This window comes from Labrus mixtus, chromosome 3 (genome assembly GCF_963584025.1).
Source record: "Labrus mixtus chromosome 3, fLabMix1.1, whole genome shotgun sequence".
Taxonomy (NCBI): Eukaryota; Metazoa; Chordata; class Actinopteri; order Labriformes; family Labridae; genus Labrus; species Labrus mixtus.
In genome coordinates, this window is record NC_083614.1 from 28,991,080 (window position 1) to 28,997,674 (window position 6,595).

Here is a 6,595-nt window from a genome sequence, read left to right on the forward strand (position 1 = left end):
TGGACATTTTGCTTTTAACCTCCCAAATGAACATGTGTAATACATAATTATCCAGAAAGTGTGTCATCATGATTCACATTAATATGTGCTGATCTAATTTTGACAACCCCCCCCTTGACATTGTTGGCGCCCCCAAGACTGCAAGTTCAGAACCATGATCTAATTTATTCGTTAAGTGTATTGTTTTTATTTCATTTTATACTGCAGAAAAAAAGAGAAAGGTCTGCACACTGTTCAGCTCCCAATGAGCAACTTTATTAAGGGAAACATTTCGATCCAAAGGATCTTCTCCAGGCAAATGTGGCAGGAGTCTTTTCTGCAGTTTATCCTTTTTTTTGTCCTGCACCTGTATGCAATCTCCTTGGATATGCACGCACTAGTCTTTTTTTCTTCTTTATTATATACTTCATTTAAACTTATTCTGACCATAAAGTTGATTGTAAAGTTTCTGTTGTGTCCCTTAAATTTTCCATCTTCATGCTGTTGTGAAACACTAAATAACTTAAAAATGTCAAAGATGAAGAAAAGACATCCCATAAGGTCATAGTTCAACCCTTCCAGGTTTAAATTTTTCCATTAGCACACTGTGAAGTAAACACATAAATGTCACAAAATGATCTACTGGTCTTTTGAGCAGCAGCAGTATTTTTGTCAGGACAGGTGGGTACACTTTGGTCATTTTCTCAGCCTCATTTCTCACGGCGTTAACTAGTCGAGGCGTGTGGTCTCTCTGTCAAATCAGTTGGGAAATTGTCATAGGAGCCATTAATACTAAAGATGACTTCACACATTAACTTCTAGTGTATGTGAAAACAGCCAAATAGCAGCTCAAAAGTTACTTTTTTGTGACTCTATGAAATCAGTGATGGCAAAAAAACTCAGGTTACAGACTTTATTCTTCAACAATGCTGTAAATTGCAAACAGTTATGTCCAAAGTCAGAAGACCTCAGCCTGAGGATCTCAAAGTTGGTAATGGTTTGTAACGTATAAACTGGTCAGGAAAGGAGAAACACAAGGAAGTTAAAGAGGCTATACCAGGAATGATGTGATCACATTTTTATGTCCAGGTTAAAATCCTGGCAACGGAGTTCTATAAAGTTGTTTTACAGGTTACCTATTTGAAAGAACTTGTGTCATTGAAATAATTATGCTGATGTGCTAAAACTGTCTGTGACATTTACAGAGTAGAAGTAGTAGGCAGGTACATCTGTGTATCATCGGCATAACATGAAAATGAGACACCATGGCCAGAATTACAGTAATAAGCTCAAAGAGAAACCTGCATTTACCAAATAAAATTGGATCTAAAACTGATCCCTGGGGCACACCATATTTAGTATGTGACACAGACCCCAATCCTGACCATAAAGGATTTAAAAAAAAAAACTTTTGTGTATCATATCGACTGTATTCATCCTCCTTACCCTTTGACCATGCTGATTTTGTATATTGTTCCCTGTCAAATCACATCTTATGATTCAATGTGACCCATCTGTTGGTGACATGTTTCCTTCAAGGTTATTTAAATGGCAGTTCCTCTCTGTGAGAATGTCTACAATGGAAAGTGACAGGAAGTAAGGGAGAGGAAAGGGAGCAACATATGACAAAGGTTGGACACCAACATCCCATTTGTCTTGAAGTGAACACACTCCACACTTTGTGTCTTTTGGCCATTTGTGTCCTGAATCATTCCTTAAGAGCTACATCTTTCTAATATGTTTACCTCAAATATTATTAGTGAAACGTATATGATTGGTATCAAACTTTTTATCATCAAAAAGTTTTGATATTCTAAGTGAAGTTGTATTTATTGTGTCCTCCCTCCCGCCATTGATGCAGACATAACTTTGCTGCAGTCATAGGCAACTCTTGACTTGATTGGAAAAACTCATCCATCAGTAAAAAGAGCGGCTAATAATGGATATTTGCCAACAATGCATTTGTAAGTCAATCAAATTAAAGTAAATGTTTTTTTTGTTATTCTTTTTGTTTATTTAGAATGATAACATATTGTATGGTCATTTATGAAGCAGAGTTTTAAAAGATTATTTGGTTCCAGTTTCTTAACAGTAAGATTTTGTGTTTGTTTTGTCAACCATCTTTTGATTTTGGACTGGTGCAACAAAATACACAATTTGAAGTCATCGCTTTGGGCCCTTGGATGAGCTTTTTCACAACTTTTTTTCTAGACATGTTGATTATTCCAATACTTGTGAAAAATAGGAGCAGCACTACATTCAACACAAGTTGCTTGACCAGACAGCTCATAAAGCTGTGCTATTGGGAGAATAGTCAAATCTTAATAGATTTACTTGCTTTTAACTATGGGCATATGCATTTGCATGATGGTTGCCTTGCATCCCTTTCATCTTCATAATTTTATCGTTGTGTTGTTACTTTTGTTGTTTTTATCACTGCTCTGTAAGGTGACCTTGAGAGTTTTGAAAGGCGCCTTTAAATAAAATGTATTATTATTATTATTGTTATTATCTTCTGGAGCATCGACTGTGCATGTCCCAAAAATGAACTCACATGAACGGTAATGGCAATGTAGAGGCAGAGGCGATGAGTCGGGGTCAACACAGCAGCAGGTACATTAATGGAAGAAAGTTTTGGAGATGACAGATCACGTCCACAAATATTCACTGATGTGTAATTTCCATTGAGACAAACATGAATGTATAAAAAGCTGGCGATTTATATTTCCATTTAAGAAGACGACATGCAAACCTGCAAAACTAAATTGACACAAATGAAGGGGTGTTAGGATCATGCATGGAGGAAAAAATGTTGGAGAAATGGAGTGGGGTCCACAGTGTGTTCTGTCCACCTGTCATCAGTGGCCTGACCTGATTTGATGTTATTCTTGATATTGTTGTTTTTATTATGTTAATTTCTGAACTCAGGATTAATATTATAGACACCTTCCTGAGTCTCACCGTGTCTGTTGTTTACTTCCCCCACATCACATAGCTGCATACAGCCTGAGCTATCTGGGGTTTCCTGTAGAGGTATCGGCTGTTACATGATGCAGCTGGTTGTGTATGTGACCGCAACACGATTAAAAAGCGAGGAAATGCACGGCCATCCTGTCATTTGTCACCACTTTGTGTTGAAAAAAGCCTTGTTGCCAATAAAAAAAACAGATGGACGACATGAAATAAGACTGGCATCATCAAGGCTTTATAGCACTTTATCGTTGGGGATATCTGACTTTGTGAAATAGGAGTCCGTTATTCCCACAACACTTGCACACATGCTCTATCTCAAAATCTGTATTTCAGTTTTTCAACACCTCATACACTCGATATCTTCAAGCACCTTTCTCACACATACACATCGTGTCTCCAGATCTCCATGATTCCTGAGGAGGGTTTATTTATCAGACTGCAGGGGGTTGACTGGTTTGGAGGTTTGTAACAGTTCATGGGGGGGGGTAATTTAGGGGTCCTGAGAGGTGTGAGTGACACCCTTGCTTAGTCTCCCAGGGCCCGGCAGGATCAGTGCGTGTGGAGCCCGGCCAGCTCGCCACACAATCAGAGGAAATGGGAATTTAATACAAACTTTCTCACAAAGTCTGAGAGACCTCCCGCCTCTTTGCCGGTCTCACTTCCAGACACCCCCAGTTTGGTCATCACCACCTCCACGACAACCACAACAAAATGTCAGAAACAAGTAAAACATGCCTGGGAGTGTGCTGCTGTAAATTGAATGTTTGACACAATGTAGGTCGTATTTTCACACAGTCTTTCCAGCCCACCACAATGACTCTTCCCAATGGAGATTGTGAAAAGTCATGCTTACGACTGGCACTGTAAACCGTTACAAAGATAGTATAAATAGTTATGGCCAGTGTGACAGTATACACTGATAGATGATTGCATGAACCCACTGCCACCAAGAACACCAAAATTTAAGCTACAGCATTGATATAACCATTATCTGCCTTGCACCCACTTTATAAATTCTGGTTTACACTCTGTTAGTGAGAGACATACTTCTCACACACATGGGCCCGAAATACACACATGCACAAACAGGAGCTGTGGACATCCATTAGTGGAGAGATGTCAGAGCGGGGCTGCTACACACTGCTACGCAAGGAGCACACCAGAGTTGTAAGGGGTTCAGTGCCTTTCTCAAGGGCACATCGGCAGTGCTTGGGCAGTACCCTGGCATCTCTCCAGCTACCAGATCAACTTCCATATTTTGGTCCTCACCGGGACTGGAGCCGGCGACCCTCCGGTTCCCAACCCAAGTCCCTACAGACTACGACCAAAGGGGGTACAGAGGGTCTGCTGTAATTTTGTTGGCTAAATTCAGGGTGTACTGGTCCGTCAGATAAAACATGCACTATGGGTTCTTCATCTAAAATGTAAAAAACAAAAATGACATTCTATCCTTTATGTTTTTCTAAACTATCCTGATTGGATTAAGTCATCACCATGCAGCTATCTGACTGTTTGCACCAATCATTCGCTTTTTGTTTGTAAAGTATTGATGGCTCCAGGTGTTGAGTTTTGTTAACTTTTTTATTCACAATCTGTCCATCATGGTGAGACACAGTGAGCTGCAACTCAACCGTCTTATTCAATCGATTTTAGATGTTACTGTGTTGACTCACTTTTTAAAAAGAACGGATGTCACTGTGTTAAAAAAAAAAAGTGCAGGGGTGTGTAGAAAAGAAGCCTGTTGGAGATCATTAAAAACACAGTGTAGTGCAGCAAAGACAGGTGTAAGGTGGCTGTTTAGAAATGCACTCGAGAGCAGAAAAGAAATGCAGTTTGCAATTTTTGGCTGCGATTGTTTAGTGTCGAAGAAGCTGGGGATCAAATCCCCAACCTTCAGGTTGAGAGATAGCCGACTCAACCACTCAGCCACAGCCGCCCTTCCAAATCTGTTTAGGGCTGCACTATGCTGACTGTCACATGCACCACTGCAGCCAGGCAGATGTTCGACCACGCCTAGTCTTGGAAAACAGTATTTACAGAAAATAATTTATTTGTTCAAATTTATTTTGGGGCTTTTTATACCTTTATTTTAGAGACAGGACAGTAGATAGTCATCGTGGAGAGAGAGAGAGGGGAATGACATGCGGGAAAGGAGCCACAGGTCGGAGTCAAACCTGGTCTGCCCGCCTGGAGGATTACAGCCTCTGTACATGGAGCACACGCACCAACCACTTGGCTAAGTGCCCCGGAAATAAAATATTTTTAACAAGCTTTTCTTAATCTTAATATAAAGATAAGATAACACATTAACAATTTATATCCTCAAAAACTATCTGTATCACATCAGATGTATTTAAGTATTCAAGCCAAATTTAAAGAGGCGTTACACTGATACACTGATGATCGAGGCGTCCATTCCTCACGCCCCTCTCGCTTTTCTAACCCTGCACTGCAGTGCGCAGGTTGGAGACTGTGCCAGATTTCTGTGTTTGATGCACTGATGTCCTGCCTGAGGAAGCACATATTGTGCTTCTTGAACTTGGCAGCAGACATGCTGAGTCTTATCTGAGCCTGTTAGTGTCTTAAAGCGAGCCGCCGTCGCTTTAACAACAAACAGAGTTCATAATTACTATAAAGACACAAAGACTTTCAGATACAATGGCTAATGTCCGTGGAGCACAGAGTGACCTCCACCCTACCCCAATAATTTCCTATACAAAAACACACAGTACTTTATGATACAATACATGTATACTTAGAGACTTGCACTCAAATGTACAATCACATATTTACACACATGTTCGTGCACAGAAATACACTCACACAAAATTGTCCGCCCATGGTTTCTAGCTGCTGACAGCATTAATGTTGCCTGAGTTTGAAGCATCTGTGTTGACCCAGCCTAAAGTCTTTTCCCTTTTGGCTTCCTATAGAGGCTCCACCAAGCCGTGTCTGCAGCACGCAACACTTCTCCGCCTTTTCTCTCTTTGCAGTTAATTAGTTTGACTGCAAAATGTCTAATGCACACGTGTAGTTGTGAACACTATAGCTATGTGCTGCATGCAGAAAGCTGCAGTCTGCGTCCTTTCTTGTCAGTTCACTGTCATTGTTCTCTTCTCTTGAGTCCAAAACTGTCGATGTTTTTGAAGTGGGCAGAGGAAATAAGAGGTTCTTTAAAAAGAAGTCGTTCTGGCTTCAGTGCTACACAGGTCACACTAACAGGTCAAAAGGAGACAATACAGATCTGAGTCAATCCTTGGCGCCAACCCTCTTTGTTTGCCAAGATTTGAAATAGAAGCACAGCGATTTGTAGACCAAACATTCTCAACCTACCCACTTCGTTTTTTTTTTTTTTTGTTTCTGTTTTCGTTTGTACCTCAACGAACTGAACCAGGAGGATATCTACCTTATCTGATTGTGTTTGTCAGTTTGTCATTAACACACTATTTGACATTTTTCATGGTTGAATTTTTTACATTTTAAGTAAAGTTTTTGTAAAGTCATCAAAGTGCACTCTTCGTCACTCATTGCATTATTTTATTCACATTTATTTCATAACCTTGCATAACGTGAAATTTTCCTTGCCCGCCTCAGAGAGCAACATGAGCTTCTGAAATCGAAAACAGGAAATCTCAAACAATAA